Source organism: Fukomys damarensis, unplaced genomic scaffold (assembly GCF_012274545.1).
Source record: "Fukomys damarensis isolate Sample0158 unplaced genomic scaffold, DMR_v1.0_HiC HiC_scaffold_32, whole genome shotgun sequence".
NCBI classification, from domain to species: domain Eukaryota; kingdom Metazoa; phylum Chordata; class Mammalia; order Rodentia; family Bathyergidae; genus Fukomys; species Fukomys damarensis.
The window spans coordinates 48,964,835-48,977,829 of record NW_022900944.1 but is presented as its reverse complement, the minus strand read 5'-3'; the positions used below and the strand labels follow the sequence as shown (position 1 = coordinate 48,977,829).

The 12,995-nt window shown below is 44.9% G+C and overlaps 1 pseudogene; it reads right to left on the bottom strand.

Annotated features, from left to right (window-relative positions):
* Positions 1-11,580: 11,580 nt before the first annotated feature.
* LOC104864595 lies at positions 11,581-12,323 on the bottom strand (annotated as a pseudogene).
* Positions 12,324-12,995: the final 672 nt, after the last annotated feature.

Sequence of the window (12,995 nt, the reverse complement as noted above, 5' to 3'; positions counted from 1 at the left end):
CGGAGAGGGCGCGCGGGGTGAGCGCCAGGACCGGGTGGGGCCTGGAGGGCGGACGAGAGAGGGAGGGACGGAGCAGAGTAGCTCCGCGATTGCGGGGCCAGACCCTGGCGTGGGGAGCGGAGACCCAGTCACCACGAACTCGCACTCTGCACGCCGGGCCTCTTCACCCCCTGCAATCTGCGGCCACTGGCGCCCACGCGCGCTCTCAGTGTAGGCCGGCATGCTGCTCGGACACACTGCAGTTATTGTGAGCCCTGGCCTGTCTGACGCCTGGTGGATGCCAGTGGTGGCACCTGGTCACCCATGCTTGGTTCCAAGAGGCAGGTTACACCTCGGAGGTCGGAGGAGAACTGGCTAGCAAGGCGATCTCGGGAGGTTGCTGTAAGGTAGAGTGTGTGTGACACTGGCAGGCAGATAGGAGGCATTTCCAGCAGGGGACCACAGTGGCCACAGACATCCCTCTTCCTTCATTCCAGGGCGCCCACCACTCCTGGCACAGAGGTGATGTGAGCCAGGCTGCTGGTTAGCTTGGCAGGACCCTTGCGCAGCCACAGTTGGGCCAGGTTAGAATTACATGGCAACAAAATGCCATTGGGCAAGAAGTGGCAGCAAGGCCGTGGGGCCCAGTCAGTGCGAATTCCAAGGCTGGGGGGCTGGAGATCCAACCAGGTCGAGGGTGAAACTTGGGGCTCTGAAGCTCCCTGGTGACGCTGGGCTGCTTAGTATGGGAACCACAGGATAAGGCATCTCGCCTCACTAAAGACTTGGCCCTCTTCTTGATTTCTGTATAAGTACCGCGTGCTAACGGATTTTGCCACTGGAGCTCCCTCTCCTTAATTTCTAACCTTCCCACAGAAGAGTTTGATAAAGTGAGTTGTGTCTTAATCTTTTTTTCTTTCTTTGTTAGTTTGAGACAGGGCCTCACTATGTAGTTCAGGCTGGCCTCAAACTTGGGCAATCCTCTTGCCTCAGCCTCCCAAGTGCTGGGATTACAGGCATGTGCCACCACACCAGGCCTGCCTTACATTTCTCTAACCACTCGCTGGGCATCTTTTCCATCTTTCCTCAGTTACTGAGCTTGTAAATATGGCCTCCACAAGGCTACCAGCAGAGGTGAAGACAGGAGTTCTACGGAGCAGCAGCAGGAACCTTCTAAAGTAGGAATCCGGGAGATGGCTGGAGCAGTTGGAGCCACTGTGGACAAACCATCGATGGAAGAGACCTGCTGACCACAGGTGCAGAGCAGAGGCTACTGAGCCTGACACAGATGAAGCTGAACTCTGCATTCGGTACCACTCTTCTGACACAAAAACACGTGGACCTGGCACTTGATATCAGTCTTGTAGCGTGAGATCAGGAGATCAAGTGGGAAGGCAGGAGTTCCAAGAGGCCACAGATCAACTAGCTATCAACTAGCCATACAAAAAGACGGCAGGTATTGACTGCTGTGACAGCACTTTGCAGTGGTCCATTCTGCGTGCAGAACACATCTTCTCTTTTTTCTTCAAAGCACCCGTTTTTGTACTTCTCCTTTTCTTTTTCTTATTTCAGCCCTAAAATAAACAGTAATCTTTCACATTCACCAACTGTTCTGACCAATTCATTGACCATTCATAAGAACCTGGAAAACACTGCCGGTCCCAGCCCCACCTGATAATACTGTGACATAGTCTCTTACTTATGTCGAGCAAGGCTGTCTACATGGAAATTCGGGGAAAATCCCTGCCTCACACAATGCCCAAAGCCCAAGGGAATCGCGCTACTCCTGTGCGTCGATGTGGTAAGCAGGTTCTTGTGAGTCCACACAGAGTGGTTTCTGCTTTCAGAACCCACTGGAATAACCACCTCTGCTCACAACATCTCCTACTGGGAGGGTCTTCCTGGACTGGTGGCAGGTGAAAATGAAGCTGGTAGGGAACAGGAGCACGGAGTAGAGACTTCCCTGGGGGGAGCTGGCCGAGGTGTCGCAGGGCTCCTTCCATATTTCTTTAAGAGTCTGAATCTCCCTTGCTAACCACAAAGACAGAGTCACATCTGATGAGCTCAGTGAGGACCTGATGACACTCACACTTACCTGACCCAGTGGCTCTCGAGGTCACTTAAGGGCACTCTGACCCTCTTAACCTGGCATCATTGTTTCAGGACCCCGTGCTTTCCAGGTTATGTGCCAGTAAGATTTGAAACACTGGGGTTTACCAAAAAAATTAAAAATTGAAATTAGGTTGTACTTATTTATCTCTTGGTTTATTTTATCTGAAGTTCTAGTTCCCTAGCCATGACCAAAATAAGGAAAAAGTACCAGTCAGTTCTGTGAACACGTGTTGAAACTTTTTGATAATACTATACTGAGAACTGAACCTAGCCTTCGTACTAAGCTACATCCCCAGTGCTCTGTAAAATTATTGCTTTGAGACAGGCTCTTCCAAGTCACTTACCCACATATCCCTTAAAAGTACCAGATAAGACTTAGAAGCGGATCTAGGTGGGAATCCAGCACAACATGTTCTTTTTTTTGTACCAGAGATCAAACTCAGGTCCTTGTGCCTGCAGTGCAGGTGCTGGAACCACTGAGCTAAATCCCCAGCCCTAGAATGTTCTAATGATGGCTGTTAGCAGCAAAGCCTTCGGTTTTAAAAACTGGGAACCCCTGAGTGACTTTTAAGCTAATAATCAAAATTAATCAAATGCACTCAAAGCTGATTAAATTGGATCAGGACTTTAAGCTGCTAGATACAGCTGGACCCTGGTGTGGTTGATGATCCTTGGTATAGTGACAAATTCCAATTACTAACTGAAATTCAAAGTCAAGACAAGCATTTCCTCCCAGTTGATAAAATGGCACCAAGGATAAAACATTTAGCTGTTTGTTCAGGGAATTTGTAACATAAGACCTCAGAATTAAAGAAAGATAGTCCTTCCATAACTTGAACTTCTCAAGGGGATTTCAGAAATAAAAGTTTATTTCCGGCTGTTAATAAGACAACAGTACACAGCAGTAGAAATTGCTGTAGGTCAATCATTAACCCAGCGTGGAAGGCTTTGGACCAAGGCTATTTCTAGTTATGGATCATCTGTAGCATACTCAACTCTACAAGGCTTGGAAATGGCCCCGGGGGATAGTGACCATGGGCCATTCTGCTCAGGAATGGGTCTGAGTTGTTTGGTGCAATGATTAATCCACCAGTGCTTGGTGTTGGGTAATGGCTTTATTAAAGTTACTATGTTTGCAGAGACACTCCCACATGTTTATCTTCTGATGCAAGCTGTTCATTCTTGCTGTTTACGGAGCACAGGGCATTGCTGTCTCAGCCTGGAGATGACCTGCCCATCTGTCCTTAGAGGAGGCTGGAGCCACAGGAGAGAACAGATGCAGCCACTCCAGCAGGCGAGAGGCACCTCTACTCAGTGGAGACTGGGAGCCCCACTAGATGTGATTTTTCCCGCGTTCTGTTTGTTGTTTGGAAAAAATACTAGCGAGAACTCTTTGGGGAACTGTAAATCATCACCCCACAGTGGTGACATTACAGGGCAGCTGTGGGTTGATGATTGCAGCTGGCGCAGACCAAAACAACTCTAGATGCTTACTTGTGAGCATCTGCAGACATGGAGACAAGAGGATGCCGAGCTTAGGTTCCTGGAGGCCAAACCGATGAGTGGGGACTGGGGAACCCAAGTATTCTGTGGCTACAACTGTGGCAGGTAACTCCAGGGTGCCATGATCCAGGAGCACAGGATCCATGGCAGTGCAGCAAGGACATGTGCAGTGTTCAGGGAAAGAATCTAGAGCGAGTCAGGCGCAGAGACAATATCCAAGCAAATGCCTCTGATGTCCCTCACCTAGACAGAGGCTGAACTGCTTCACCTGTCAGGACTGGAGAGCAGAGCCTCCTGGGCCTTGCTAAATCCATTCCACATTCAAAAACAGGTCGGCTTCTCCCCAGGGATGCCACACACACCTTTTGCAGTAAGCAGTCAGTGGGTTCGAGTTTCCCCTGCCCAGAGGCCCCTGAATGGCTCTTTGTTGTGCTTCCTGCAACCAGGCAGGGCCAGCTTTCAGGGGTCCAAGAGGAATAGCTGAAATATGAGAGGCTGTGTTTTGTACTCTAGGTTTATTTTGGGATAAAGGCCATAAATCCTAAGGGATGCCAGAGAAAGTCAGGCTGTGCTTGGTCTCAGACAGCGAACCTAGAACAGCTTGGAGGGAGGGGGCCTGAGGACACGTGCTGCAGGTTTCTGGCTGGTGGCTGAAAGACGTAGCTGACCCTGGACAGGAAGAGAGGATCCAGAGTATGATACATTCCCGTGGCGAGGCCCAGGGGACAACAGACAGGCTCCTCCAGGACTCAAGATGGAGGGTGGGGAGCAGGGGGGCACCCACCTCAAGGTCTTGATCTGGAGCTGGGAAATAGTCAAGGGCTCTCTTTGCTTCCCATTGAGGACACTCAGAGTCATTTGCAATTTGAACAGAAAATGAATGGAGCCCTCTCCCCATGTGCCACTTCCAGAATGGTCATTGCTAAAACCTCTCATTGCACCTGAGGGAAGCACCACATCCTGGCTGACGTCTGGTCTTTGAAGGTGATATGGCCACCCCATTGCCCATCCTGGATTTAGTTGTGATAATTTCCATACAAAATTGGTGTTGGTGGGCTGGGGATTTAGCTCAGTAGTTCCACTGCCTGCCTCACAAGTGCAAGGACCCAAGTTCAATTCCTGGTACCAAAATTGGTATTGGTGAATTTGATAGGGTTTAGTGTTCAAAGGTACAAAAAGAAAAGATATAAATTGGAAAGTCTCCCCTGCCCTGGCCTCAGTCACCTCTGGCAGAGCCAGCCGTTGTGGGTGTCTAATTTCCTTCCAGAAACATCACATACCAGTCACAAACATGCCCATGCCCTGCTTACATAGAGGGTCATTTTACCCGTTCTTCCTGCACTTTGGTTTCTCACCCTCAGCACAAGGAATGAGCCTGTCACTGTGTGAAGAGCTTCTGAATTCTCTGTAGAGCTGTAAGTCACTGTGGGTGCCCCAAGCCCGACACAGTGCTCCACCAATGAGCAATAGGTTTTTTCTGATTCCCAATGAAAAACCTGGTATAGGCTGTTTCCTAAATCATCTCTATACCCAAGCACCTTTCACACAGTGAGAGCACAACTGATATTTGGCCATTTCTACATGCGTGGTGTGCATTCCAAGAAATGGACTTGCTGGACCAAAGAACATAAGGATTTCAGTAGATACCAACTTGTCTTCCAGAGAATGCTCCCAATTCACACACCCACAAGCAATGTCTGAGGATGTTTATTTCCTCAAGCTCTCTTGACACAGAGTAGGATCAATCTTTTGAATCTTTGACAGATGAAAAATGACAATTTAAATTTCTATTTTAGAGTAAACATTCTTTTTTAAATTATGCAGTTCGACAAGTATTTATTGACCCATTTCTATGTGCTAGACAATGCTCTAATTGATAGGGATATAGCAATAAATGAATGAACCAATCTTCACCCTATTAGAAAGCAACATACATTTTGAGCAAAAACCTAACCATTTAGGTAAAATCTTAACCATCGGAATTGAATTTCCCAGATCATTACAATTAATTTTTATCTTCCTAGAGAAATGGTCTTTACCCTTTAGCATCAAAATCCACTGGACTTGTTAAGGCCCAGATATTTGATTCCTCCCCTGAGTCACTGTTGCAATGGTCTGGGTTACAGCCTAAGATTTTGCCTATCTCACAATGCCTGGGTGAAGCTGTGGTCGCTAATGGTCTGAACAATCCAGGGTACTGTCAAAGTGATGGCACCATGCCTCTAGCTAAAGGAAATATGGGTAGTCTTTTTTTTTGGTACTGGGAATTGAACTCAGGTCATTGCGCTTGCAAGGCAGGCCACCGAACCGCTGAGCTAAATCCCTGGCCCTCGAGCTGAAGGAAATATGGAATGAAAACACATTTCCTGACTTTTCTCTGACTGGTATTAGAGGCTGTCACATACATTGTCACGTACATGAGGATAAATGTACTAGAAAAGAACAATTCACACATTTTGTGTCCATCATACCATTGGCAATCCCTCCAGTGAGTCCTAGAGTGATTTTTTTTTACAAGTTTGATCACCCTCATGTGTATTTAAATTGGCTAAGAGTTAACTTTAAATTGAAGTACAACTTGGAAGCAGTAACATTTACCATTTTTATATACACATATGTAACTTTTGACAGACAGCTGTGTAAGTGACATAGTTCATCAGTTCAACTGTGTCCCCAAAACACTGAGTCCTGACATTCCCTGTGTTGTGTGTGTTCATGCTTCCACATGTGATAAACTACAGTCAGACTGTGTTAGTTACTTTTCTCTTCTTGCTGAGTTAAACAATCAATGCCCAAAGTTAAAGGGAGAAAAATTCATTTAGCTCAGACTTTGTAGAAGTTTCAGTCTGCAGTCAGCTGGCTCCAAGGCAGGGTGGCATCACAGAGGAGAAACAGTTCATTGTGAAAGGAAGGTATCAAAAGTAGCAAGGGCCGGGCATGGTGGTACACTCCTGTAATCCCAGCCCTTGGGAGGCTGAGGCAGGAGGATCGCTGTGAGTTCAAGACCAGCCTGGGCTACATAGTGAGTTCCAGGTCAGTCTCAACTACATAGTGAGACCCTGTCTCAACCCCCCCACAAAAGTAGAAAGGGATGATCACAGGTCTTTCTATCCTTTGTATCTTATCCAGGCTACTTAGGGCAGGTAGCACTCATACCCTTAATCCTAGTGCCATTGGTCCCAGCATTGCACCATGAATCAATCCCAGAGTCACACATTCTAGATCCAGTCACCTCTGAAAAAGCCCCACCTATGACTGCATGAGGCTTTGTGGGGAAATCTAGGCACAAGCCATAACATTCCATACCTGACCCCTCAAAGACTCATGCACATCCCTTTATGGAAAAGGCATTTAGTCCATCTCCAAGAGTTGCCAAACTCCTAACAGTTTCAGCATTGCTGAAGAGTCCAAATCCAAAGCCACTTCTGAGATTTAAGACAAACTCTTAGCTGCAAGCCCTGTACAAATGAAAAGAAAGCTAAACACTTCCAACACTCAATGATACAACATAGCTAGGCATGGTGGTGCAAGCCTGTAATCCCAGCATTCAGGAGGCTGAGGCAGAAGGATCACCATGAGTTCAAGGCCACCCTTGGCTACATAGCAAGTTTAAGATCAGCCTGGACTGCACAATGAAGTAAGCGAGTTAACCAGAAAACACCCCCACACACACACACAATAGCCTTTGCCCAAATGTTAGCCCTTTTCCTCCCTGGACTGCTTGTCTAAAGAGATAGGTTAACTACCACATAGCTTACCTTGTGGTTGAGATCAAAGGACAGGACACAGACTGTCTTGTGGTTAAGAACAAAGGACAGGACACGTTACATTAAGGCCCTAACCATAAAGATAGAAAGTTCCTGATAAGACTATAAGAGCGAAAAGCAATTTAAATATGTTCAGGGACCATTTTCAACTCCAGAATTAAGGATTATTTTGATGTTACATCATTGCCTTTTCTCTTTTACTTTCCTTTTTAGTTTTATTTTAGGATTCCCTATTTTTAATGTTCATACAGAGATTTCTTTAATTGAAATACCGAATAGTTTCTATGGTGTAAAAAACTATAATAGTACACAGGATCCTAATGAGATAATTAATAATGTGAAATAGGAAGTAAAGGTCTAAAGGTGTAGGGAAAGTGGGAAGGGTGGGGGAAAGGTAATAAGGGAGAGAAAAAAATATGAGCAACTGAAAAAATGGAAATAAGGTGTTTGTAAATGGGGAGGGGAGGAAGGGGTGAAGGGAGGGCAGGGACAAGGGGAAAAATGAGAATCAAGACCTATTATGTAAAGGTACAGAATCCCAATGATGAATGTAATTGTATTGTATACGTAGATTGTACCAATAACCTCAATTAAAAAAAAAAGATAGAAAGTTCCTGCCCGATCCCCAAAATTGCATTTTAATCTAACTTGCAATCTGCTTCTGTAACCCTGTGCTTGTTCAAAAATGAGATCATGACATTCTATTGTGTGGTTTCTCCCTTTAAAAACTGGGCTTCCCTGCTTAATAGGTACCAAGGAAGATGATAGCACAAGCTCATCCTTGGTCACTGGCCATTAAAAAAAAACTCCTTTTGGGCTGGGGATTTAGCTCAGTGATTCCACCACCTGCCTCGAAAGCAGCACAAAGAGGGTAGTTTGATCGCTGGTACCAAAAAAAGAAAAACAAAAAAGACTCCTTTAATTTGGGTATTTTTGTGGCATGAGACAGCTATAACACAGAGCAAGACCCTACCTCCAAAAGAAAGGCATAAGATAGACATTTCCATTCCAAAAGTTACAGACAGGGGGATAACAAGGAATGGGTCAAAGCAAAACCAAAATCCAGCAGGGCAAACATTACATTCCACAGTTTCAATACTGCAGATAGGTAAGTTAATTAGATGTCTTGTATGCAGTTGTACACACTTAGACAAGGCTGGCCTGGAAGGAGCCAACAGGGGAGAAATCAATACACATACACTGAAGGCCAACATAGTAAAAGAAGACAAAGTACCACAACCTCGTGCTTCCCCTAAGAATGAAGGGCAGTGATTGATATTCTAAATAGGTATTGATCACCTGGGTGGGGGACCAAGATCTTACTCACCCCTCCCATTAAAGATCCCTGACCAAAAATCCTTGTGCATTCACTGCACAAGTTGCTTCTTCATTGGCTTCCCATCTAATCAATATTACCTAAACCACTATACTTGTCATCATACCCTCCTCACATACTGGAGATTGAATTTAGGACCTCGTGCCGAGGCAGGCACTGCACCGCTGAGCTAAATCCCCAGCCCTATTTGTCATAATCTCATTGGTTGATCATACTTTTGTCCACCTTGTGATTTCTCACTGATCAGTATTCCCTAAGCTACTGTACTTGCAATCTTACTAGTTGACTATAGTTTTGTCCCACCTTGAACCTGCCTCAACTCAGGGCTTTGTCCCATAAAACACCTTTGAGAAGCAGGGTTGGTGGGCGATCCACTTTTTCCAGTGCCCCTTCTGTCTCTCTCAGACAGAAGCTAGCTTTCTCTCAATAAAATTTTCCTGCTCCTAACCGCCATTGTTCCTAGAATTCATTCTTCGATTTTAGAGAACATGAGCTCACACTTTGGATTTCCAGCGGGTTTGGGAGTCGCCTCTCTTCCCCTGTACTACTACTTGCAGCATCCCTGGCAATCTGTGCCAAGCTGTGAACCCCAAGGGATTGCACCCCTAAGGCACTGCTGGTGCTTGTAGCTCCCATGGCTTCTCTCTTGGCCTAGCTTTACACACTCCTTGTACTGTAGCAAATATAACTCACAGTGTTGTAGCTCTAGGTGATGTAACAGTTAGGCCAAGAAGAATCAAGCACACACCCTGGAAGTTGCAGGCGGGTTTATTTCGCTGGTGGACTGACCGAGGACTTCTCCACAAAGTGATCAGTCCCATCTGGGCATTGAAAAGGGTTTACACAGATTTGGGAGAGGTGAGGGTACAGTAGCAAGACACTCAACATCAGTTCATTGGTTGAGGTAGATACATTCAGCTTATTCAATTGGATAGAAAGGTACATGAGGATTCACCTTATTTACACATGGCGGAAAGCAGGAGTCACAGAAATTCCACTGAGAACAAAGGACAGTGGAGGAAAACATGTCTGGGCAAATCTGAGTGAGACCCAGACAGGTTTTACGTGTGGAGGGGCCGGAGCTAGGAGGGACCTTTCGTTTGCTACTCAGTTAGCTGCAGCTTCTGCTCAGGAATCATTTCCCTGTTCACTTGCAGATTTCCTTGGACAATCCATGTTCCTGGCTTCTCCACCTTTCTCGGGTCTCCACTCTCAGAGGCCCACTGCCTGGCCTCCCAGGCCTTCTTCTGAAATCTGGGTGGAAGCCTTTCCGACCCTACAGCTCTTGAATTCTGCATGCACCCAAACCAGCCCCACATGGATGATGCCAAGATCGGCTACCAACTGGAGCGGCAGCCAGACTTCCTTCTCTCTTGGCTGTAGGGGTCCAGTGTGCATGAACCAAATCCTGAGGAACAACTTTTCTGGGCTGCCACCTTTCTAGAACATGGGCTCTGGGGCTCTCTTCTCAAAGCAAAGTCACTTTTGCAAATTTGAAGCTGCAAAGGGTAGAGTCCTGTTGCTTCTTGTGAAACCCTCAAGCCATCTTTTCTATTGCCCTGTTCCTTCTCAGCAACCAATATCTCCTTGGCTCTACCTTTACAGTCCATAATTTTCTTTTCTTCCAATACTGAAAATAAGTTTATTTTTTGCTCACATAAAGTCACATTCTCTGGGAGAAGAGATGTGCAATTAATGAAAGGTAGACCTAGTCCTCTTTCAAGGAAGCAGAAATACTGGATCTTTGCCATCTTCAAGTGGCTTCAAAGATATCCTGAATGTACCTACCTAACCAGGAGATGGCAGGAGAACATGGAGGATCATGCAAGAAATTTTAGTGATGCAGACCTGGATTCCTACACCCATATTATTTCATTTTCCAGGACTTAAAAGTCCTAAGGCCTCACATAGATACAAGGCCACTTAGAGGTGTGCAGTCCCTGACTGGGCAGCCATCTCTCAGCATTATCTCAAAAGGGAGCAAGAATCTTTGGTAGGCATCTGGCAGTCCCTGCTAGCAAACCTTTTTCCTGTTGCAGGCTTCTACCCCTAAGCAAACCTGAGCTAAGATAAAAGGAAATGTATGCCTAACTACATAGTCATCTTAATTACTAGAAACTAAAGTGACCAAACAATTAATTCATTACCTGAATGACTGGCAAAAAGAACAACTTATGGGACTGCCACCCCATAATTTTATGTAGGATGGGGAAAAGAGGCCGAGGGTGATTTACAACAAGTCATGAGGAAAATACAGGTTTTTAATTCTACTGGGTTCTTCTATTAGCGTTTTATATTACTTTTTGGAGATAAAACAAAATGTTTAATAAAATAAGTCTAGAGGTTTCATAATCCTGCATATACAGCTCAATATCTTTTATTAATTATTCTTAAAGCAAGTTTACTTTTTTCAAGGATGAAAACTTGCTATTACTGAGGATATCTTCAAAGTTTTATTGCTACTTCCAAAATAAGAATCTTCCACTCAAAAGCCAATATTTTGCTTTTTTTTTTTTTTTTTTTTTTTTTTTTTTTTTTTTTGCTGTTTTTGAGACAGAGTCTCACTATTTGGTTGAGACCGACCTGGAACTCACTATGTAGCCCAGGCTGGTCTCGAACTCATAGCGATCCTCCTGCCTCAGCCTCCCAAGTGCTGGGATTACAGACGTGCACCACCATGCCCTGCACATTTTGCTTTTTAAGGTGATTATACTTAATGTAGGTATTGTCATTTTCCTATACCTATTATGCAGGGAAATTATTGCCTATAGCATCTCATAATTGAAAAGCTGGAGTCAAGAAAAAGAATCTTTTTCTCTCTTCAGCTGTACAGTACCTCTTTTAACACTGTCCAAAAGAAAATATGCTAATTTACAACTCTATTTACCAGAAGGGAAAAGAATAGGAAGACTTCCATGATCTTTCATTCATTTCATCAACAAGGACACGTAAGGCAGCATCTTTCTCTATAATCTGGGCCCTTTGATGACCTGAAGTTTCTCTTTGTTGTTCGTTGTGTCCAGTGCAATTGTTGCTGTCATCAGCATCATTGGTTCAACGTTTACTTTCATCCCTGCTTCTGAATAGGGCAAATCATCAGGCAAAGAAGCCAGGCAATTCTGAATCAACTCAGTTACTCATTCTAGGTGTTTCTGAAGCCTCTCAGCTGTTTCAAGCTGTTGGTGTTTCTGGACCTCCATCATGACTCTCAAGGCCTCTCTTGCTTGGTGGGGTCGGTATTCGTTTATAAGATGATGCACATGTACAAAAAGCAGCGTAAGATCTTCTAGCTTCTCTTTTCACTTTATACTCCCAGAGCTCCTTATCAAGATATCTTAAAGGGTCCAAAAAATTAATAAGGAATGACATATTGAGTGTTCTCAGTTCTTTTTATGATCAAACTGTGGAGGATGAAGCTGTTCAATTCCCTGACTTTCCAAAGGGTAGATGATAAGATCATCACATTGGAACTGGTTGCCAAACATCATACTACTGTCTTTAAATGGAGGGGGAGGCTACGGAGCTGAATATTTTCATCTGTATATTCCTTGATGTAGTGCATTGGAGGTAGTGGGAGTGCACTCGCTTGCTGTGGTTCACCCATTGTGGAGGATCAAGAACCAGGACTGGAACCACGAGCGGTAGCCTCCCACGCACCTCAGCTCTAGGTTTACACTTTATAGTCCATAGTTTACTGAATCTTCCTTTCTGGTCAAACTCAGTGGTTTAAATCATAGTGCTGGGCTTTTTGCTCTTGATTCTTAACATAAATTTGGCTAAAAGCGCCCAACAGTAGCCATGCCACTGCCTCATAATTATAGATAGGTAAGCTAATTAGATATCTTGTAGGCAGACAGGGCCAGCCTTTAAGGAACTAACATAGAGGACAGCTGAAAAGCTTACATGGAGAACGATCAAGGCATATTCACTGAAAGCCAGCATAATCAAAGAAGAGAAACTACCCTATCCACGTAAGATAAATAGCTGTGATTTGTATTCTATACTTGGTCTTAGCCAAACGGCAGAGAAGCAATGATTGGTATTCTAAATAGGTATCAATCACCTGAGGGGGGGACCAAGATCTTCCAAGAAAGATCCCTGACTCACCCCTTACCACCAAAAATCTTTGCATTCCTTGAATGCCAGCTATGAGACTTGTTTCCTCATTGGATCCCCACTTAATCAATATTACCTAAGCAAGGCCAGGGATTTAGTTTAGTGGTTCCACTGCCTGCCTGGCAAGTGCAAGGACCTGAGTTTGATCGCTGGTACAAAAAAAAAAAAAAAAAAAAAAAAAA